We start from the raw sequence: 24,744 nt of genomic DNA on the forward strand, positions 1-24,744 counted from the left end.
GGTTGGGAGGCTGGGAGGGAGGCACAAAAAGAGCTGGGGAATCCCACAAAGAGATTCCGGGGGCAGAGCTTTGACATCACGTATACCAGCAGGTTGCTAAGGACGTCAAGGTGATCACTTCCTGGATTCCATGGAATCCAGGAAGTGATCACCTTGGCGTCCTTGGCAACCTGCTGGTATATGTGACGTCAAAGCTCTGTCCCTGGAATCTCTTTGCGGGATTCCCCAGCTCCTTCAAATGGAGGTCTTTTCATGTAAATTTTTATTTTATTTTTACGAAAAAGCGGCGCTGCAAGCAAAGGGAGGTCTTTTCACGTAAATTTTTTTTAAAAAAAATTTACGTGAAAGGACCTTCCTTTGCTTGTGGCGCCACTGCGGCATCTTTTTTCGTAAAAAAAAAAAAATCTGTTAAAATAAAAAACGATGGGATTCCGGGGGCGGAGCTTTGGTGCCACGGACCATTCAGGTTCGGCCGAACTTTGTGTGAAGTTCGTCTGAACTTGCCAAACCCGAACACCGTTGGGTTCGCCCATCACTAGTTATCAATTTTGCTTCTCAACTATTTTCAAGGATAGCTCCATTAACAGTACATCATGTTACCAGTGAGAGGAGGATGGTAGCAGAGACAATGCACTTTGTGTATTGCAGTGTTAGATTCCCTGGGAATAGAAATGGGGGAGGGACGAATTGAGGAGAATTCAAAAGCACCAGAAACAATTCGTTTGACTGGAGACCTGGGTGGTCTGAGTGACAGAAGTCCCAATTCCATTAGGGAGTTATTAGTGTATTTAGGAAAGCTTGTAACATGGAGCCTTTAAAAATTGACCCTCCACTTTCCATTCAGGTGCAAGATAAATGAACTAGAGTGAGGGGAATGACAGAGGCCCTACTTGATTTGCAAAACCCAAGCATGTTTCATGGCCCTGCTTTGCCCTTTCTATTCAAGGAAGAAGATCCTTTGAATAGGACTCTCTGCAGCCAAGAAAACACAGTGAATATTAAAAATGTAAAGCCAAAGAATTCTCTGTAGTCATTTGCTTAACCTCAGGCTGTGTTTGTCACTGTCAGAGTGATGAATTGGGAGCTGTCTGAAATCAGCATGCTCACTTTAATAATGTCACTTTTCCTGAGCCCTAATAAATGTCTTTCTGAACCAGCTGGACAGACCAATTCCTTAGACCAACAATTACCGATTTCGCCAGGTTTTTGCTCTTCCTAACAGTTAAGCCCCTGCTGCTGAAATTGGAAATCTTTACTCTTTTCACACATTCACTCAGCAATGAGGAAAGGAAGGGGATCCAATTTGTTAAAACCCTTTGTGAGAAGCTGGAGCAAAAAGAACACATTAAACCAGCGACAAAGGATGGACAGTTTTTGCATTCTTATTTTGACTTCTGCCACTAAAGTTGGATATATAACTATAATTGGAATGTCTGCAACTATATGTAGTATCATGGCTGAAAACAAATGGAATATTTTACTGAAAGAGTAGTAGATTCTTGGAACAAACTTCCAGCAGACGTGGTTGGTAAATCCACAGTAGCTGAATTTAAACATGCCTGGGATAAACATATATCCATCCTAAGATAAAATACAGAAAATAGTATAAGGGCAGACTAGATGGACCATGAGGTCTTTTTCTGCCGTCAATCTTCTATGTTTCTATGTTTCCCCATTTTTAACAGGAAACAGATGAAAACTATACTGATCCTTTTAATCACCCCCTTCAAATCCCTACTAAATCCTGGTCTCCCGGAAGAGCCTAAAAACCTGGCCCTGACACTTGACCTTTAGTCCTGACAGTGGGATTTTACAGTGGTAGTGCCTGAACGGGTTGCCCATCTTGATTTTTAGCTTTTCTGTTCGATTCTTTCTATTAAATTTTACTAATTTTGATTATATTCTAGCATGTTTTAACCTTTTTTAAAACATTGTAAGCTTTCCAGAGTTGCTGTAACAGTGAGATAGGCAGCTTAGAAATTAAATAAATAAAATAAAATAGTCCATCAACTTAGGGAGGGTGACTTGAAAAAAAGAAACACATGGCAAACACTTGTCAATATAAGTAACTAGATAACTGTACATTTTTCTTCTATTGTGACAGGTAAAGTTTCCTTGAAATCAAACCTGACACATAGCGATTTCATAGAAATGTCCATTTAAATTTCTTGGTTTTAAATTTCAATGTGGCTTTACCATTGCCCATTCCAGGATGTTAACCTACAATCCTGGTTTAGAATTCAAATACTAACCACACGTGATACCATTTATCTTTTAAAACTCAATCAAGATGGGTTAGTGCTGCCACAATCTGCAGTTGGGCAGCATAACAAGGAGCAAAGGCAGGGGAAAAGACAAATAATCGTGGACTGCTGTATAATTTTGCTGAAAATATTGTCACACCCATACTCCTTTATCGGTAGCTTGCTGGAAATCTTAGGGAACTTTGCAGCTGGAATGAGAATCTCTGAGCCTTTAGCATCCAGCTAGTACAGGGTTGGGCAATTAATTTTGCCATGGGGCTGCATGAGAAATTGGGATGGTTTTAGAGGGCCGGATTAATATAATTAACTGAGTTCTACCCAATATTGTATATTATTGGGTAGAACTCAGTTAATTATATTATAATTATAAATTATAATTATATATTATATTATATTATATTATATTATATTATATTATATTAATTATATTATATTATATTATACAGTATTATATATTATATTATATTATATTATATTATATTATATTATTAATTATATTATAATGAGCCAGGCCGGCGCAGCAGGTAGAGTGCTGTACTGCAGGCCACTGAAGCTGACTGTAGATCTGAAGGTCAGCGGTTCAAATCTCATCACCAGCTCAAGGTTGACTCAGCCTTCCATCCTTCCGAGGTGGGTAAAATGAGGACCCGGATTGTGGGGGCAATAGCTTAGCTCTGTTAAAAAGTGCTATTGCTAACATGTTGTAAGCCGCCCTGAGTCTAAGGAGAAGGGCGGCATAAAAATCGAATAAATAAATAATATTATATTATATTATATTATATTATACTATACTATATTATATTATATTATATTATAATTATATATTATAATTATATTATAATTATAAATTAATTGCCCACCCCTTCCTTCCTTCCTTGTTCCCTCCATTTCTCCTTCCTTCCTTCCTTCCTTCCTTCCTTCCTTTCTCCCTTCCTCCCTCCCTCCCTCCCTTCCTTCTCCAGATGGAGAGAAGCTTCTGTCTCTCTGATTTTCTCTGCCTTTTATTTCTGCTTTGGGGCAGTTCTTTACTTCTCTTTCAAAATATTCATTTCAGGTGCCTCTCTTCAACTGATCTACATTGTCAATTGAGAAAACATAGTGGAGGCTTTGCCTGAAAGTAGCATTGGGTTCCTTTTCTTCCTCCTCCTCCCTTTTCCCCCCCTGAGAGATGGGGTGGGGGGTTTGCTTTTAATTTCTTGGAAAGGCCAATGAAACCAATGAACAATTTAAAAAATGAGCATTTATTGGACTTTTGCAAAAGGGCATGGAAAGAGAATTTCTCCTTCCTCCCTCCATTTCTCCTTCCTTCCTCCTCCATTTCTCCTTCCTTCCTCCTCCATTTCTCCTTCCTTCCTTCCTTCCTTCCTTCCTACCTCCGCGGGCCAGTCACAGACAGCGGGTGGGCCGCATCCGGCCCCCAGGCCGCACTTTGCCTAGGTCTGAACTAGTAGGTCGTGGCTATTCAGTATTGAATTAGAGGTCAGATTTACCTCTAATTGGTTCCAGAATTACCATGAAAATAATTGGTAACTAGGGCATTAAATGTTATTTAGGATTCAATTTATTTTCCCCGACCAATAAAGATATATTTTCACTCAACTGAAGTTTACCCCACAGGGTTGTATTAAGCATGAGATCATTGCAACATGATACTACTTTGAGCACCTTCAAATAAAGGTAGAGTGCTAATGTGAGACAGCTATACTTCACCTTTTGTCTTATCCCTATTTTTAACTTCTATTTTAATTATTAACTCTGAATTTTATTAACAACAAGCCCCTCACCCAATATATTCAAACCCAGACATAAAGTATTCAATTTCTGCTTTTTTTTAAAAAAAAAAAAAGAAAACCCCTAAAAGGAAATAAAGTCAATTAGTAAAGGGAAGCATTGTCTCTTTAATGGGAAATAATGATGCATATTCAGCTGGAGTTTCAGGCTGCAGTGTTTGCAGAGAACCACTAATTAAAACATTGCTTCTGTAAAGTATGCTGATGCCATTGATTCTAACCCTCTCTCCCCTTCTCAGCCTTCATATACACAGTTAATTTGCTGCTAGGAAAGCAAAGTCACAAGGGTCCTCATTATAAAAATTTCACTGGCTGCATCTAATGGTTGTAATTAATAGGTGCAATAAATTTCAAATGGCCAGCCAGGGTGTTCATTAGTTTCTGCCTGAGTCAGCACCAGTGGGGTAGCCTGTTACTTAATAAGCCATTTTCTATCAGAAAGAAAAAGGGGTTTTCTATGGTTCAACACCATCAGAGCTTTCTTGCCAAAAAGAGACAGAGACAAATAAATAATTTGTAATGAGCATCCTAGCTTTATACACACCTGTTTGCCAAATGTGTAAAAAGAAATGTCAGGGCTTTCCAAATGAAGGTTAGCACACAAACAATTCTGACAAATTTGTAGGCAGGTAGCTTTTAACATCAATCTAGAGGATTTCTATCATTAGTGAATAGCTCAGTGAATAGCCTGCACCATTATTAGGTGTCAGCCCAATGGAGACAAACCTTGATGTACCTCTCAGATCAGTTAGCTTCATACAAGGATGGTAAGATGAGGTTGGCCAATATGTGACTCAACATGATATGCAGATTCTTCTGTGGGTTGACCAGTAAATTATAAAAACTTACACATCAGTTTTCTCTAGTAGTCCATGACTGATATTAATGCAAAAAAAAAAGTATTTTTTTCACACAGAACACTACATTGGTGCTAAGTTTAGTATACTGCTCAAAAAAATAAAGGGAACGCTCAAATAACACATCCTACATCTGAATTAATGTAATATTCTCATTGAATACTTTGTTCTGTACAAAGTTGAATGTGCACAACAGCATGTGAATTTGATTGCCAATCAGTGCTACTTCCTAAGTGGACAGTTTGATTTCACAGAAGTTTGATTTACTTGGAGTTATATTGTGTTGTTTAAGTGTTCCCTTTATTTTTTTGAGCAGTGTATTTGCATTGGTAGTCACCATGGTTGGGTTTTTCACACCCTTATTGTCATTGGATACGTGATGGGTGGCAAATAAATTTCATGAAATCTCTCAGCTTGTCCAACAAGGAATCATAAACTAACCCATGAGCTGGATTTGCACAATATGTGAGACTAAAATATTTAATTTGTCATCCAACATATTCTGCAAGCTTAGAAGTATTTCACTGCTGTGACTAAATAGCACAAAAACAGGATGCTTGTACCTTTAATAGCAAATAAAAAGCTGTACCAAATTGTGACAGAATGTTCCTATTTACCAATTAGACATATCTTCCTCCAGAAAACTTTCAGTTACAAGTATCTAATATTTATATGAGATTGTATTCATCTCATTCTTTCATGCAATCTATATTGTGAAAGTTCTTTGTCTTTCCTTTCTGCATTTTATCTTTCATTAATAATTTGCTTTGTCCACTCAGTGAAGCAGTGGAAGTGATGTGCCGGTGTCTGGAGGCTGTTAGGGTCTGGATGGGTTCTGCTCAACCCTGACAAGACGGAGTAGCTATGGGTTCTGCCTCCCAAGGACACTTCCATCCATCTGTCCATTACCCGGGGGGGGGAGCTTCTGACCCCCTCATAGAGGGTCTGCAACCTGGGCGTCCTCCTCAATCCACAGCTGACCTTGGAACATCATCTGTCGTCTGTGGAGAAAGGGGCGTTTGCCCAGGTTTACCTGGTGCCCCAGTTGCGGCCCTCTCTGGATAGGGAGTCTCTACTCACAGTCACTCATGCCCTTATCACCTCAAGGTTCGAATACTACAATGTTTTCTACATGGGGCTACCTTTGAAGAGTATTCGGAAACTACAAATTGTGCAGAACGCAGCCATGCAAGCAGTCATGGGCCTGCCCAGGCATGCCCATGTCTCTCCAACACTCCACAATCTGCACTGGCTGCCAATTGATTTCCGGACTCAATTCAAAGTGTTGCCTATTGTTGTGGTTAGCTCTGGCCCAACTCCTGCCCCAAGGACTGTGGATGTGGGGGAGACATCCACATGCCGCAGGCCTGTTTTGCTCCCAGTGGAATCTGCTGATGAAGGCTCCTCTGATCAAGAAGACATGAGTGACAGGGAAGAGGGGAGTGTGGCAGACAGCTCAGAAGGAGATCAATTATCTAGCTCCTCCTTGGATTGGAACAAGAGTTAATGATACAGCCAGGCATGTGGAGAGAGATGCATAGGCAGCAACAACTGAGAGATTATTATCAAAGAAAATGAGGCCACCTGTGATTGGGTGGGGCTGTGGTAATTAGTGAGGCTGCTATAAATAGCAGCCTGTGGGTTTGGCCATTGTGGAGGATTATCTGTTCATTGTGTTTCGTGCCTGCCTTGCTGACTTCGACCTTTGTGTGCTGATTTCCCCCCGCTTTGAAACTAAACCAGAGCAAAGAGTGTTTCACTTTGTGAAAGAAGAAGGACTGTGAATTGCCTCACAGCTGCAAGCTAAGTATCACAGAACTGATTGGTACAAGGGACTTGTACCAATTACCAGTTTGTTTGGAGAGGAGTGCTCTTTGCCAAACAAAAAGAGTGCTTAGTGTATTTGAATTTTCGTTATAAAGAACATTGTTTTGAATTTTCAAACGTGTGTGTGTCTGAAATTTGTACCTGTGAATTTTCGGGAGGATTCTACCAGAGAGCCCGACAGAACACCTATGAACTATAAAGCCCTACATGGCATCGGACCAGATTACTTGTGGGACCATTTCCTGACGCATGAATCCCAGCGACCAGTTAAGTCCCACAGAGTCGGCCTTCTCCAGGTCCCATCCACTAGACCAGCGTTTCCCAACCGGTGTGCCGCGGCACACTAGTGTGCCGCGAGACATGGCCAGGTGTGCCGCCAAGCTCCAGCTGGGCGGGGCGCTGCCGGTACTTCCGTCCTGGGGCTCCCACTCGCAGCTGTCCCCTGGCTCCTGCTCGATGCCGCGGTTTTCGGTGCTCTCCTGCTGGGCCCCAAAGAAGGAAGGCAGGAAGAAGGAGAGCTCCATTCTTCGCACCTTTTTCCCGCCTTCCTTCTTTGGGGCCCAGCAGGAGAGCGCCAAAAACCGCGGCATCGAGTAGGAGCCAGGGGACAGCTGCGAGCGGGAGCCCCAGGACGGAAGTACCGGCAGCGCCCCGCCCAGCTGGAGCTTCTCTGGCGTTGACGGCAAGTGTCCTTTGTGGCCCGGCAGGAGGGCACTGGCGATGGGAGCGGGGGGGGCGGCTGCAGGCAGTCGCGGGGAGATGGCGGCGGCGAGAGGGAGCTCCAGGCGGCGGCGAGAGGGAGCGCTCGCTCGCTCTCTCTCTCTCAGCTGACTGCAAGCGGGAGCCCTGACGGTGGCGGTTGGACGTGCTGCTGGACGTCGTACATGCTGGCGCTGTGGGCCTGGCATATACGGTGTCCAGCAGCACGTCCAGCTGCCGCCATCAGGGCTCCCGCTTGCAGTCAGCTGAGAGAGAGAGAGAAAGAAAGAGAGACATATAAGAGAGGCAGAGAGAGAGAGAAAGAGAGACATAGCAAGAGAGGCAGAGAAAGAGAGACAGAGCAAGAAAGAGAGACAGCAAGAGAGGCAGAGAAAGAGAGATAGAGAAAGAGAGAGAGAAAGAGAGACATAGCAAGAGAGGCAGAGAGAGAGAAAAAAAGAGAGACATAGCAAGAGAAAAAGAGAGACTTAGCAAGAGAGGCACAGAGAGAGAGAGAAAGAAAGAGAGACATAGCAAGAGAGACAGAGAGAGAGAAAGAGAGAGAAAGAAAGAGAGATAGCAAGAGAGGCAAAGAGAAAGAAAGAGACATATAGCAAGACAGTGAAAGAGAGAGAGAGAGCAAGAGAGAGAGAAAAAAGCAAGAAAGAGATAGCAAGAGAGACAGAGAGAGAGCGAGAGAGAGAGAGCAAGGGAGAGAGAAAGACATAGAGGAAGGGAAGGAGGGAGAGAGAAAGAGAGCAAAAAAGAGAGGAAGAAAGAAAGAAAGAGGGATGGAGAGAGAGAAAGAAGGGAAGGAAGGAAAAGAGAGAAAGAGGGAGAAATAGAGCGAAAGGAGGAAGAGAGAGGGTTTTTTTGTCCAAACTTTTCTTACTAAAAATATAGTCCATGCAGAACAGTATGGAATTCAGTTCTAAATGACTACTGCAAAAGGACTTGGATTTCATTTGATTGCCAAGAACAGAGGGAGGCAAATGAATGAGAATGTGCAAGAATACTAAACCAGTACTCAAATTACAAGAGGGAGAAAGCAGAGAAACCTGGGAATCTAGAGAGATTCAGTTGGCTAGAATTTAACAAAGTCATAGGTAGGATCCATTCAGGACCCCATATTTTTCTCCCTGTCAGCCCCCACCCCAGTGCTAATTTATCCAACATTCTGTTAGTGTCCTAGAAAATGAACATTCTCTTAACAGCATCTCTCTTGCAGTCAAATGATTTCCAGAAACATATATGGCTGAAAGTTTCTTTCTTTTCCCGTGTTGCTAAAAAAAAAAAAACCCAACAGATCAATAATATAACAAATTGAAAGGGACAGGAATCTAACATACATTTCAAAAACATATTGAAGTTTTATAAAGCAATTAATGGGTATACCTTTAGTCATACTTAATTAGAATGAAATATTTATGCAGTTTTCTTGTCAATAGAGATTGCTGTTCAACTCTCTTATCTAGACTAATAGCCCCAGTATGCCCTATTATTTTCCCGTGGATGGATTAACCAGGTCCAATCGTGTCTAGTTTCTGAAGACAGACTAAGCCAGTCTCCTGTGTCTGGAATATAAATAAAAGACGTTGGATGCTCAATATTTAATTAAATAAAGAGAGAAATTGTCCCTGTCTATTAGATTACCTGAGGAACCATTACAATTATGTGAAATTAAAAATATGCTAGCCAGACATTTAACCATCGATGTGATCTCAAAGATGGAATTGTCTCCATAAGGCGGAAAAGCATTCTAGTCCTCTATCCACTAATTAAATCTGTTCAATTTGACTTCTATTGCCTCAGTATTCAGTCCCTACTACAATGTATATAGCGATTTTACTCATAAAAATATTGCCAGATTATTTATTCTATTTTCTGTTTTATAAAACATCTTCAGTCCTGCTTAAGACTACATTCAGATGCTAGAATTTGTATCTGTGAAGAGGCAATCCTCAAGTTCTTCTTTATTTACCACTGATATTTTCTTGAGTATTATTAATAGCTGGCAATTCTTATCTTGATTGCATGAGAGACTTTATCTGCTAATCTGTGCGGCTGTTATAACCACACAAGCGGCTGAATTTTTCCTGATAACTAAAGAGAAAAAGAGAAGGGAGGGCGCTGTTTCATACATAGTCACATTTTAGGTTGCACAAATAGCAAGAGAACATTATTAAATACATAGGCCGCAGGTCCATGCAGGCCTTTGGATTTAGTATGAAAGCATGTGTATTGACATGAATGTAAATGCAGATATAACTGCTCTAATGCGTCATGCTCTTATATATTCTGAAGAAGTCTCTTTCAAATCACACCCAAAACATTGAACAGCATGGGTTGACACTAATTTTATTAACTATATATTTTATATTAATAGAATTCAAAATTAACTGACATTACATTTGTATTCTGGCTTGCTTCCCAATTTTTTGTCTTGCTCTCACTTATATGATTGAAACATTCCAACCAGCCATTCAAAAATAAAAAGGGTTCACCTAAAAAGGTTACATACTCCTGTTGAAACCTACGAATTCCATCCAACCTCCAGCACAGTTCTTTAATTAGCCTGCAAGTCCCACTTAGCCACATAACAATCTGGAGACTTGCAACTTAATACAGCAAGCTCAATGTGTTTATTCCTATATATCACCATATTCTTCTTTTTCTTTTCTCTCTTTCTCTTGTTTTTTTTTAAACTCTAGCCAACAAAGGAATCCTATATAATTCAAAAGCTTGTTCCGTGAGCTTTGTGAAAACTTGGTTGATCCTAAGAGGTATTACACAGCTGTCCCTATGGTTCTTTTCTTTAAAAAATAAAATAAATCAGCAGACAACACCGGTGGCTCTTTCAGATGTACTCAGAAATCAGAGAGAAACAAATCTGAGCAGGTACCAAAGGCCAGTGTTGGAGAAGAAAGCTTCCTCAATCCTTATTAGCAATGCTGACCATTTAAAAGTCTATCCTTCAAAGACCGCTGGGCCCCCAGTGCAGCTGCCCTGATCATTAAGGGATACAACTGATGGTAAGATGGAACAGTGAAAACAGGACTGCACATTCCATAGGGGTTTTGTTCCAATTCAGACTGGGCTAAAGGCAAATGGGATTTTGCTCATTACTTTCCCAGCAGAAGAAAACATTTTGGTTTGCAATAAAGAAGCTGGTTAAATGGGTTCTTTATCCCCTCCACCCCATTCCTATTATTGCTAGTTAATTATGCACTGGCCATCCAAGCCCCACTCATTCACCACTACAAGCAAGTACAATCAGAAAAGCAGGTGTGTGGTATGACCTTTGCAGTTGGCAATGGCTCTCAGAAAAACAGCGTCTGCTCAGACAGCCTTTCTGGGGCACTCTTGATAGAAGGAAATCTCAGATATCCTACCCAGAAATACAATGTTGTTATGGCATGAAAAAGCTAAACATTATGGGTCTTGTGGCTGTGTTCACTCAGCAAATATAACTGCATACCAGACAGTAACATTTTAGCAAAAATGTTCTGCAAATTCTGTCTTTGTGGGTAGCTTATGTTTCAGGCAGGGTATGATATAAATCCAGAAAATCGAGTTGAATAGGTTATGAATACACTAACTATGGATAACCGAATGTTGTGTAGGCAGAGCCATGGTGATATTTTTTGTGTAATGCAGAGATAAATATTATTACCTGCTTATTCCTGAATTTCAAAGAAACAGCTACAAGAACAGATAGGTAATCTTATTCTGCACCAATGTCCTGACTTTTTGAACCCTATGTTCCCAAATAAATATCTCCACTCATCTTGATACTTTAAACCTATGAGGAAGAGCTTGTAATTGTGGCTAGTTGTTCTCTCCATGGTTCATTAGCTATTTCACTGGGTCTTTTATGGAAATTGCACTGCATTCTTTTTAAAGCTTTTATTATGAGGATCTACCAGGTGAGGGAAGGTTTAGAACCTATATTTGAAAGGCAGTGCTTTTTCCTTTCTTTTTGTGGAAACATCTCACATGTATTAAACTGCACCTTGCACCTTTGAAGTAGTTTTCCTTTCATCTCTAAATGAAGAGAAGCAGCTCAGAAAAAGAGAAGAAATGAAGGCTAGTCTTCTGTACATTCTCTTGCTGAGTGGGTCTGTCACATTCATCCAAAATATATGTGGATGGTTTCTCTTTTAAAAGGAGAAGGAAAGAGTTCAGGAATCTGTATTTCACACAGCGTGGCTGGAGGTACCCAAGAGAGTGGATTATTCCTTTGTGTAACCCATGGCTTTTAGCCCTACATGAATTATAAAAAGCAATCACATAGGAATAAAAAGCCATAGACCACAGCAGAGGACTTAAGAGAGATAAGCTGGAAAAACAGAAAAGGAATGAAAATAAATCTTCCAAACTGCGGCCACCTTAACCAAATCCGTGCCATAGAGGTTTTCCTGGAAATTTTCTCTTGACTGGTCATCTCATTAGTAATTCACCTACTTTGATTGTTTCCAGCACAGTCTGGGCTCAAATCTAATGAAATTTACTTTGTGCCTGTTTGTACTCACTGGGAAATAAGCTTTTAGAGGCCCCATCCTGTTTCCTACAGGAAGGCATGTCTTGGAACAAGGACGGATAAATGCCATACAGTTCACAATTATGCTTCTTTGGACTCATTGTCTGAGCAAACGGAGTCATATTCTGCATAATCCACAGGCCCTGCAAAAACCTTTAGTCCTTGTGGCGTAAATTAAAAGGCTCAGCATAACAGGGTGGCAGCAATACACGGGGCAAAATATAATTTAGAGAAGTTCCAAAAATAAAGACACATTTCCTGCTCTTCTGAATGCCATCTGAAAGTTGACCAAAATCATGTTGCGCAAATGACCAGGGCAGAACCCTGAAATCTTATTTCACTGTCAGATTGCCGTTGGAATCCACTGAGGTTATCCCTGTAAAAATGGTACCTTCAAAGCATAACATAGTCTATGAATTTAAAAATTTCTATCTGATGCATCTGCAGATAAAGAAAATACATTATTTATTGAACACAACCGTTTCAATGCCCATAAACGTTGCTTGAAAACTCTTGTCGTGAAATGAAAACAAATGATTTTGAACCTGAAAAAGCTATCTACTGGGAATCTGGAAAAGCCAAATATTGAAGTATTGAATGACAAGTTGCCCAAAGCCAAGGGGAATTGTCTACACAGCACTGCAGATATTAGATGTTAGGGCCCAATTCAGTGTGAATATTGACAAACTGATCTACATTCACATTGCATGGTGAATCAAACAGGACATTTTCATACATATAGCAATCATACGCCAAGCATGAATCTGGCAATTTCCTGCACATAGTGGAAAGGTAATTGCCTGTCATAGGAAAGCCATTTAATTCTCTTTCTATAATGTATTATTTTCTAGTCCTTCCTGAGAAGCATGATTTGAAACATCTCTTGGCACTGTGCATCATGCCCATTTAAAAAGTTTTGAACATTAGATACACACAATTAAGAACTGTTTCCATAAATACGTTACAGTACCTTTTCTTCTGATGTGTGTCATCTGTGAATGTAATGCAAGACAGAAAGGAGGGGGGAAAAACACTTAACTGTACATTTCTGGTCAATGTAGGTTTTCATTCCATTTACAAATGCAAGAAATGTGAGCCCTGATTAAAGCATTACTCATGAAAATAGTCTGAAACGAATGAATGCTGGCATGCAGAGCTCTAAAAGGTGTGCAAAACAAAACATTTTTTGTAACTCCCATACAAAAGGGATAAAGAGAATTGTATTGAGTGTATAGTTCTCCCTCCTGCACTTCAGGTGGATGGTCTCTCTTCTCAGCTGCCTTTTCAAACAAGCTTCTCAGGGGGGATTCAAAAAGAAGTATGGGCTTTTGGAATAAGGAAAATGCTTTAATTAGAGAAGAACAAAATCTCCCCAGTGCTCCTTCCTACAGATGGGAACACTTCCTGCTCTTTAATGAATGTGTCTGCACCTTGTGCTCAAGATGGAACTTGTGGACAAAATCTGCCCAATGCCAGTGAAAATCAATGAATTTACATCAGTTTGCGCAGCTGAAGAGATGGCCCTCTGCCTTTCCTTCTCTCTCTCTCTGCAAATATTGCTCTGACTCACGCTTGCTCAACAACAGTGTTTATTTACTAACTTATCAAGACAGGAGGTGAACAGATGATATGGGAGGCATCTTCCCAATATTCACCACTTTTTGGATTAGCCTTTTGAGGGTGTGGTATTCAATCCGCCGAAACATGTGCTTTTCAAGCAGTGAAAGCAACATTCTAGAGCAGTGATGGCGAAACTATGGCACGGGTGCCACAGGTGGCATGCGGAGCCATATCTGCTGGCACGCGAGCTGTTGCCGTCGCTCAGCTCCAACCTACATGTGTGTGCTGGTCAGCTGATTTTTGGCTCACACAGAGGCTCTGGGAGGGTGCTTTTGGCTTCCAGAGAGCCTCCGGGGAGATGGAGGAGGACGTTTTTACCTTCCCCCAGCTCCAAGGAAGCTTTTGGAGCCTGGGGAGGGCAAAACATGAGCCTAATGAAGCCACCAGAAGTTGGAAAACAGGCTGTTTCTGGCCTCCAGGTGGTGGAGGAAGCTATTTTCACCCTCCTAACACACTGAATTATGGATGTGGGCACTTGTGCATGTGGGATAGCACACGCCCATGTTTTTTTGGCACCCGAGGAAAAAAAGGTTTGCCATCACTGTTTTAGAGTATGGATTCAGAGAACTGACTTGGATCTACAGGACTACTAGCCTAGTTTCTAGAAATCTAAGAAATTTATTCCCTTCAGAGGTGGTATTCACATAATTTACCTACCAGTTCACCCACGACCGAAAATGTAAAGTGTGCGATATTCATGCCATGCCATTCTCTTCTTTCCTGCACCCACCAGAGATACCCATGCTTGCAACCATGTCTCAATATCATCCAATATAATCTCTAGTGCAGATGTATGGTGGGCATTCTGCTTCTGCGAGCAATCACCTGATTTTCTTTCTTTTATCATTTTCATCCCCACAGTCCATTGATTCTTCTTCAGTTTAGTTTATCTAACGTTCTTTTCTTCTTTCTGATTCTGTTTCTTTCTTTCTCTTTACTTCCTAATCTTTTGTTTAAATATAATAGGGTTTGCATGTGTTTTTTTACTTTAGGCTTCTTTCCTTATTCATTTATCCCTCCTGCAAATAATTCATTACTTATTGTGAGTTTCTATTTTGAGCCGTGTAAATAATTAAAACCATTGTTATGTGTATGGTCTATTTTCTCTTGCCTTTTGACCTTCTGAGCAGTGTTTCCCTCGGTTATTAGAACTGAGTAAGCAGTTTCTACAGTCAAAGGTTCGTGTGAACTAAAACCCACTCCAGATTGATGTCTATAAATGTAAAGCATGCTTCATCTCATTACAATACCCTCATTTTATTGTAAGTTTTATTCACAAAATAAAACATTTGTGGCCATTAAATTCAAGATTGTGAAGGAGTATAAAGATGAAGATCGTTGCACTGGTTTCTATGAACTTGAAAGGATTTCATCCCTACATAGTTGTCTAATTGTCAGCCAAATAAAAAAAAGTTGTAAGCTACTTTGATAAGTCAGAAAATGTTCTGAAAGTAATCAATAGCAATTTTCTTCCATTCTGCTGCCAAGAAACAACGTGAACACTTTTATATATCACCAGAAATCAAGCTTAATTCAAAGGTATTTTGAAAAATAACCACAACTTGTTGTGTGTTACATATTTTGAATGTTCCTGCACTAGATTATAGAAAAGTAGAGCTCCCATTAGCATAAATTGTGCTCTAATATTGAAAAAGTTTCGACATGCTACAATCCCACAAAGCAACATAATAACAGGGAAAGCTATTTTCCAAGCCAAGGATTCAGCCATAAATGGGATTACAATCATTTGCCCAACTTTATTATATACTTACTTCATTTTTGTTGCTATTATTGTCTGTATTTACAATGATTAAAAAATATGTTTGTTGTGCAAGTACAGTAAAAAGTATGCATTACAGCTATGTTGCTGTAATATTTGCAGAGTCGAGCTTAAAGTATTGAACAGGAAGAGCCAGCTACAAATTTTCAGGTGGTCACAAACCTCACTGAAGGAATTTGGGGAAGTGCCTGTCTTTCAATTTCAGGATTTTTATTGAAATTAGGGAGTTTCTGCTGTACTCCATCTTAAACTTTCCAAGAAAAAAAAACAGGATATCAATTCATTAAATAAGCAAAACATTTCATATTAAGATGGCTATTTCCATATTGCTAAAAAAATGAGCTATGCTTTATTTAGGTGACATAAACAAATTTATATGTGCTATGTAGGATACAAGGATATGCTTATAAAATGTATTTGATTTTACAGAAAACAGAAGTCCTTCATTTAAAAGACTGTCCAAGAAAAATATCTGAAGGCCTCTTTGTTTTGGAAGGCTGTCTAATTTAAAAGGAGGAACACTGGAGATCTTGAAATTGCTCGAAAATAGGTTATATGATAATGAGATATACCATGTTTTATGTAATAGGACTATTTCTAAATTTGACCGCTATCTAAATTGCAATATGCAAGTTTATCTTTTTTTACTAATATTACTTGCTGAACCTTTTCTATCTTTTTTTAAGGAGTCACATATGCTTAATATAAGAAGACTTTCTTCAACATGAATTTTCTTGTTAGTAATGCAGTTTTGTAGCTGAAGACTTTGGAAAATACATTACTTCTTTTATTTCTGAATGAGGTGTATCAATTTTTAATATGATTTAACATATTTTTATCTTGCATTCTTTTAGGTTTGGTTTCGGTTAGTTTGGTTTTTAGCAGTTATAAGCTGTCCAGAATAATGTCTTTGAGATGGTTTGCTATATGCTTTGCATATTGAAGTACTGCAATGAATAAATAATATATCTATACTACTTTTGAGACTTCTTTCTCCATTTGTTTTGAGCAGGGGCCAAGAATTCTAGCTCAAACTTCTTTCCTCAAGAGTTTCACTACTGTATACATGGAAGAACTTTACAACTATAAAGTTATAAAGAATAAAAGTTGTTTTCTCTTTTTTCCCTAATGGTCTGTTCATTCTAAGATGATAGGATTCTGAATTATATCTGGACAAAAAGAAGGGGAAAAGGAAATGATAGGTCACAAAAATCTAGGACCTGTATCAAGAACTGTACAACACAAATCAAAAAAGTTGCCATGCCTCTCCAGTGATAAAAACTTTATTTTTGGTGATATTTGACAGCATTTCATGTCCAGCTGCTCCTTAAGGAATCCTATTCTGAAATATGCAAGTTGTATTTCTGCATAGCAAAAATCTAGAATTGCGTTCCTCAAACATTCTGGACAAACATTCAGAAAATGTCATAACCTACTCCAATTGATCAAGTATTTCTTCTCTGTAGACTTGTTTTTGAGAGCGTGGGAGTTTTTTCGGGTTTTTTTGCAATTAATATGACTATAGTTGCATCTATATATGCCTTCTTTTTTCCATTGTAAAAGACCTTTTAATATTACAAATTATTAAAAATGAATTCCAACATTAACATTTACCACCTGAATTATTTTCTATCCCCCATCATTCTTCATACAAAATTGCTGTTTAGACAAACTTTCCCATCTGCCTGGACACACTTTGCTTCTTTCTTCTACATCACGATCAATTGAATTCTAACCACATTTTAAATTTGTAGTCATTGTGAATTGTTTAGTGTTTTATATGGTATTTTTATTACATGATTGTAAGCCACCTAGAGTTACCTTGGCAAGATGAGCAGCATAGAAGTTTAATTAAATAAATAAAAATACTCAAAATATGGTCCAAAATAAACCTCTCCATATTACATGATTACATGCAAGTGACATTCCAGCTGACTGAAATCCATTTTTTATAAATCCATTATCATATTTCCTATTCAGTTTTTCATTTTTGGAGTAGCTGGGCAAGATCATGATTTTACTTGGGATATAATTTGTGGACATTCCTGTTCATTATTGTCAATCTCCTGAATTTTGGTACTTCTGCTATTACTTGTATTATCTCCTTCTTATACACTTCAATTTTTCACTACCAATCCTTCTTTGCAAACCAGCTGAGCGACAGTGACCATGGATAGGATGATGAGCAAGCCGTGGTTAACATTGCCCAACTGACCGGCAATGCACACAAGGTCAGTTCTAGTCAACCTCAATGGTTAGTGGATCACAGTTTGAGAATCACTGATCTAGACTTTTAAATAACTAAGTAGCAAAGTAAATATGTACATATCTCACTTTGGAATTCTTTAGTTAGTATTTAACATTAAATACTAACCAAAGAATTCCAAAGTGAAATATGTACATATTTATTTTATTTATTTATTTTATTAGATTTGTATGCCACCCCTCTCCGTAGTTTTTAGTTTTGCTACTTAGTTATCTGCAAGGCTTAGAAGTTTTTCTATTTCCTACATCTCTGACTCAAACAAAAATGCCACATTGGCTTAGAGCATATATTGAATCTTTGTCTTTCTTATCATTAGCACATTAGAATAATACATCCAGTACAATCTTGTGTAGAGTTTACCAAAATACAAGTTTCACCAAGTTCAGAACGTCTTACTCTCAATTTTAAGCTACAATATAAGTTCATTTTTTTAAAAAAAGTATTTCTTAAAATGATTTTATGGAATGCTATAATATTTTATTCCAAGTGAATTAGCACAAAATAACTACAATTAGCTTTTTGTGCACCACATGCAGCAAGAATATAGCAAGACACACAAAAACATTACAAAGCAATTTGAAACACAAGTAAGTGTGGCTTCATTAAATCGAAGTCCAATTATCCTGAGTTATCTCAAACATGCTCCCTCCAAGAACCTCTTCTGTGCTTGCTATTATTGCTACTTCATTCTTAGCATACTGTACAATATTCTTAATAAGAGCTGCAAACAGATGGAAGCTAGGTTTAACACTAAAACTCTACATCAATCCATCCAAGACGTGACCTCACCTTCAACAGGTAAACTTCCTGGCCTCAGAGACAATTGTATGCCAGGATGAGTGGCTTGAATGCAGGCCTTAAGAGCACAGCTGCAAGCACCACTGCAGCTGTGCACACCGGCTTCTATCAAAGAGTAATGATTCTTTTGCTTGCCTGGTAAACACCAAAGGAATCCAGCTGGTGGCAAGCCCTGTGTATGATGCTGCTTCCCACTCTACCACTCCTAGCTTTAGAAATGTGAGTAGTATCTAACCCAACTTGGCTCATTTTTGAAGCCCCTGACCCCTCCCTTTGCTGCCATCCCCCTGCCCCTCCCTTCCAGAAGTAGCCAAGCAGCTACTGTTGTGTTTCATACTTGAGCTGATTCTGCATCAAAGCCCTTGATTAGAGCAGTATAGTGGGAAGAGAAAGAAACAGGAAGAGATCAGGTATTTCTCCATTCCTGCCTCTGGAGGGCCTTAGTAACAAAGGCTGTATTTAACCAGATCCTGTGAAGCAGAAACCCCTTGTATCTACTTCAGTACCTTTGATCTAACTCCCCCAGTGGGATGTGTATTAGTCATGTCCCTCCTGCTACGCTCTTGAAGCCAAGAACCTGGGGAGAAATCTTCCCCCCTCTTTTTTGGAAAGTTTTCCCTAAGCTAAGACATAGTAGAAAGGACTCACCCATCCCTGTCTTGTCACAGCTGCTTCCTTCTCTGCATTTGAGCCTCTGATTGCACTTAGCTCCCCCTTGCCCCAAACCCAGCACCTTCTCAGCCTTGATATTTTCAGGGATGAGATTCAGACACTTATCCCTGCCTTTTATCAGTCGCCCAACCATTGAAGTGACAGCATCAATATTCTGCTATGCCTTAGAGCCTTCTTCTATTATGAGCTTTTCCCCTCTCTTGCTGTGACTAAGCACCTTACAAAATCCATTCAGTCCAGGCTTAGCATCCTGAGAACATTGAAGTCAGTAGATGCTTTTCTTTCTCTCCAAAAGGGCTTTACTGGCAGCTGGACAAGGGGCAAACAAAAGAAATATTTGACTGGATGCCTAGATCTTCTGGTACTGAATGTGCTTTTTAACTCCTGCCTTCTGCAGCTCCTCTACGATGGTTTCCTTTATCTCAAGAAGCTAGGAGGGGCATATTATGTGCCGTGTAGATGAGCTCTCTGGACAACAGGCTTATGAAGAGTCCTAGAGCCCACATTGCAAATGGAGAAGTCACTACTAAAGCCATCAGAAATTTCTAGTAATAAATATCATAGGAGCTTTGATCTGCAGGGTGACCAAAGTAAGTTCATCTCTTATCTAAAATACATGTGTATTTTCTATTGGTGGATCATAATTTTAAGGATATTTATCTTTTCGTATCGCCCTTTGGAGGATGCAAAACAAGAACTGAGAGTTAGAATAAAGTAGCTATGAAATCTCAGAATCTATAGCTTTTAAAAATTGAGAACTACATTCTCAAGACTGTGTTTCCTATTTGACTACCATGAACTCAAAGGTCAAATGAAATAGTTGCATCTTTGGTATGTCTAATAGCTACTAAGTTTCCCTTCATTTCCTCATCTACATTCTCAAGACTGTGTTTCCTATTTGACAACTTTGAACTCAATGGTCAAATGAAATACTCGCATCTTTGGGATGTCTAATAACTGCTAAGCCTCTATCTCCCCAATCCCCATCACTGCTGGCAGAGCTTGATGTTCTAGGATTAGCCTTACTGATTTTTAAAATTTAGCCTTCATAATATCTGATGCCCACCAAATGTCTTGAAATTGCAAAGACTGTAACTCCCAAAAAGTATGGGGAAAAGAGAAGATGGACTTAACTAGATCACCAGAAGATAACTTTCCGGTTATCTGTGTGTAGTCTGGAATTGAATTATGTTTGAATATAGTCTAGCTTCTCTTCCTCTCTAAAAATATATGATATACACAATAAGACACACCTATTTTTTTCAATATGTAAATTCCCTTGATATATAGAAATCACGTTCTTGTATTTTCACCGTGGTTCCTTCCAGTCATCATTTGGCAACCTGCAAATTTCTCTAAACTTTATTTAAATGAGAATTCCTAAAATAAAAGACAAATCCACTTACTCAAGATGATATATTAAAATACGAATGGTAAAAATGTGAATTTCTGTCTCTGGTTTTATATATGTTTGACTAAATAAATAAATAATGATACAGTGTGTTTTTCAAAATAATAATAATAATAATAATTCTCCCATTCTGAAGTCAGTCAATGGTTTCCAGAATCCACTTTATATACACCAATAATTAGTCCCACAACATCCTCACTTCCTAACTAATAGGAAGGCGGCTATGATATTTTAGCTATTTTTATGGTTACTGTATCTTCCTATCTAATAGGATAAAAGGTTTAAACATCAGAAGTAAAATAAATGATTTGAAATATCATTCAAATTCAGAAATATATAAACATTCATATTAAAACATACAAGAGTAAAACATTTGTTGCAATGGGAGCAGTTATAGTTCAGAACATATGGACATCAGGCTTTGCAACTTTGCCTCTAAAAATCTGTTCACTCTTGCAGTAACCAATGCTGACCTCAATAGATCTGATATTCATATAAGATATATTAATAAGATAATATTTGCACAAATGTGATTCCTATTCCAACCGAATTGTGTTAAAAAGTAATAATATTTCAAAGCTCACCACCTTACGAAAAATAAAACAGTTGTATTAAAATGAATTAGGGCACTTTCAAAATAGACATAATTAATAAATTACTTGTAAAATAAAAACTATGGATTTCCTTAGTTATAATTTATCAGTAGAATTTATTATCAAAATGGTCAAAGGTATAATTCCAAAGAATGTGCATGACTATAATTTCTCTACTTCTGTGATAAGGGACCAATATTCCAATTCTATGGAGACTTACATGGATATAAACAGACAATAGACAACAAGTAGTCAAAATAGGGAGCACCCTATCTAATCCCAGTCTTGTTTACAGTGATGTACCCCAAGGCAGTGCGCTCTGTATACTCTATATAAATGACCTTTGCGATCACATTACAAATGACTGCATTCTCTTCACAGTAAAATTCTTCAATACCACCGACAACACTGCTACCCTCCAAAAAGACCTTGACTCTGTGTCAGAATGGTCAAATATCTGGCAACTCCAAATCAAAACCAACAATTGCCTTGCACATTGGCAAAAAAAGAACCAGAACACCAAATACAAGCTGAATAAACAAGACTTTGCAAATGACCCTCACTCTGTCAAAAAACTTGGAATACTCATATCAAATGACCTAAGTGCCAAAGTCCACTGCAACAACACTGCCAAAAAGGCTTCAAGAGTTGTTAACCTAATCTTATGTAGCTTCTTCTCCAGTAATATCATACTGCTAACCAGAGCATTCAAAACATTCTCCAGACCAATCCTTGAATACGGCTCATCTGCCTGGAACCCACACAACATATTGGACATAAATACATTAGAAAGTATCCAGAGATACTTTACTAGAAGAGCCCTCCACTACTCTACTTGCAACAGGATACCTTATGCAACCAGACTTGGAATCCTGGGATTAGAAAGTTTAGAACTACGTCACCTTTGACACGACCTAACCATTGCTCATAAAATTATCTGCTACAATATCCTTATTGTCAACAACTATTTCAGCTTCAACTACAACAATACATGAGCACACAACAGATACAAATTCAAAGTAAACCATATTTAATGCCTGGAACTCACTACCTGACTCTGTGGTTTTGTCATCAAACCCCCAAAACTTTACCCTTAGACTGTCCACTATTGACCTCACCCGATTCCTAAGAGATCAGTAAGGAGCATGCATAAGTGCAGCAGCGTGCTTACCGTCCCTGTCCAATTGTTCCCTCTTATTAGTACCCATCTTATGCAGTGAAGGGTTACCAAAATTTTTACTACCACACTGTGGGCGTGGCTTATGCATTGTTTTTCAACATCTTTCAGTGCAAATTGGGTGCTCTGGGGTGGAGCTCCATTTTCGCTACCTCACTGCATCCCCCCTCCGGTCCGGGCAGCAGACCACCCCTGATCTTATCTATACAAACAATGTTATATCTATGTACAGTATATTACAAATACGTACTTGACAAAACAAACAAACAAATAAAACTCACTCATTAGTGACTTACTTCAAAGTAATCGTATGCAGAATTTCTCTGTAATGTACTACTATATCCTAATGGATACAATGATTGTGCTCAAGCCTTCTTTTGTAGAATACAGTAGAGTAGAAGAAGAGTAATAACAGGAGACAGGAAGTAGGTTATCTGATGAGGTCAAGAACAGCTGCTGCAATGTGTAGCATTAATAAATCTAACCTCATTTTAAAGCACTGCTGTTTTTAAAAATGCAGGGCATGTATCTGGGTTGCATCATTAATGCCAAATTCTGTGAATAGATCAAACTGTTTTCCATGAAGATCATAGATCAAAGTTAGCTTTCACCATTCCACTGCCTGCTTGCATGGGTACTGCTTCATGGTTCAGCAGGGTAAAATACAGCCTTAATTAAATGTGAAATGCAGGACCTCCAGGACAGCAATGCTAACACTACATGTAGTGTAACCAACCCCCAGATACTTTCTCAGAAGCAAGCCCTATTCAGGTCAGTGAAGCATGCTCCCAAGTTGCACCCAGAATCCCCTGGTTTTAATTAATACAGAAACCTCAAAGTAGCAATAACCGGGATATTTAACTGCAAAGGCCTTACAATGAAACCTACTCAAGGAATTTTCTGGCCTGCCATTTTCTCCAGCCTTGCCTGGATTTACAAGAAACCAATGAACCATTTGTTTTAGATGTTAGATTAATTTTATTTTATTTTTAAAAATATAATTTTTATTGATTTTTTAAAATTTTACAAAAAGCAAAAACATAAAACATAGAAGTGTACCATCACCAAACAAGAAAATAAAAATCCCCTTCACCAGGGAAGATTCAATTCTGTATCGTTCATTTGCTTTATCTCTGGATTACATTGTTCATTCTTTATAAAGTGATTGAATTTTATTTTTTACATTTGCATCGCTTGCTGATATTGTTAATATATAGTTCTTAACCTTCTCCCACCGCCTCATTGTTGCTGCTAATTTCTCTTCATTATAGTTGTGTAATCTAATTTCCATAATTTCATAGTGAATGTGGTCCACCATATACCTGCACCAATTTTTTGTGGTCCATTTATTATCATCTTTCCACCCAAGCACTATGGTTGCCTGGGCACTTTCTATCGCTGCAATTTTGATTTCTTCATATTAATTGCTTTAAAAAAAACATCCTTGAATCACAGCACTACTTTTTAAAGATGCAAAAAAATAATTTCAGCTCTTTTTTTCAAAACGAGAAAAAGAAGAAAGGTCATCTAAATTGTTGGCATTTGTATAAAATTCCATCTCCCTATTTCCTCCCATAGGCATTAAAAAGAAATCATTTTTTCTATGCCAAACATGCTATGGAAGAACAAGGGTCAAATTCAGCATATCTGCCTATCAACCTATGATGTTCATTTATTTGTCTTAAAATAGTGTCATTGACCAATCTTTCCATCCACCTGTACTACGAATCAAAGGAAGTCTGTTAAAATTGAAAGTTTTTTTTAAAATCTTTTTTTTGGGGCTTCCCCAGTGTTGCCGCTCAGAGGGAAGAAAATACTGAGGTTGTTTGAAAAAAGAGAAAGTGGGTAATAAAACCAGTCAAGTGTTAACATGCTGTTTGCAATTTTTAAAGGCTATATTCCCATCACTGGGAATGATAGCTAATGCATAACTACAAGTGGACTGGCTAATAGGCAATGGCCATGGAACATGAGTGGGATTAGCTTTTGTTAATGGACTGGACCTGATTCATTCTTGCCCAGCAGCAAATGACTATTACAGGGTATCAGATATAGACATCTCTGGTGACAGCCCTAAAAAATGAATACTTCTAATAATTATTTCATATTTGGAAAAGTTGCAAAACTGCAGAAGACGCTAACATATGGAACATACTTAGGGGATCTGTACAATGAGATATTTAACCAAGATATTTAACTACTTCTCCTTTCTTTCCTCTCATATGATTCTTTCCACAAAAGTAACTCATAGCACTCAGCCATAAAAGGAAATAAAACTGAAAGAAGACCAGAACTTCAGAACATGATAACTCAAGAAGGAATTCCATCTTCTTGAGTTATCATATCCAAAAGGGGGCTGTGAAAATATTTACAGACCCCTCACATCCTGGACACTACACACCAGAACTAGACACAATAACTGTTTTTTCTCATCACTCTGCTAAACAAAT

At 38.6% G+C, this 24,744-nt stretch overlaps 1 protein-coding gene across 1 annotated transcript in view; it reads right to left on the reverse strand.

The window, feature by feature from the left end:
* Positions 1 to 22,617, reverse strand: part of BLACAT1 (BLACAT1 overlapping LEMD1 locus) — a 39,278-nt gene extending 16,661 nt beyond the window's left edge. The window contains exon 1 of the mRNA XM_070748899.1: positions 22,591 to 22,617. The gene's annotated coding sequence lies outside the window, so the exon portion shown is untranslated. The remainder of the gene's footprint in view (positions 1 to 22,590) is intronic.
* Positions 22,618 to 24,744: the final 2,127 nt, after the last annotated feature.

This window comes from Erythrolamprus reginae, chromosome 3 (genome assembly GCF_031021105.1).
Source record: "Erythrolamprus reginae isolate rEryReg1 chromosome 3, rEryReg1.hap1, whole genome shotgun sequence".
Classification (NCBI taxonomy): Eukaryota; Metazoa; Chordata; class Lepidosauria; order Squamata; family Dipsadidae; genus Erythrolamprus; species Erythrolamprus reginae.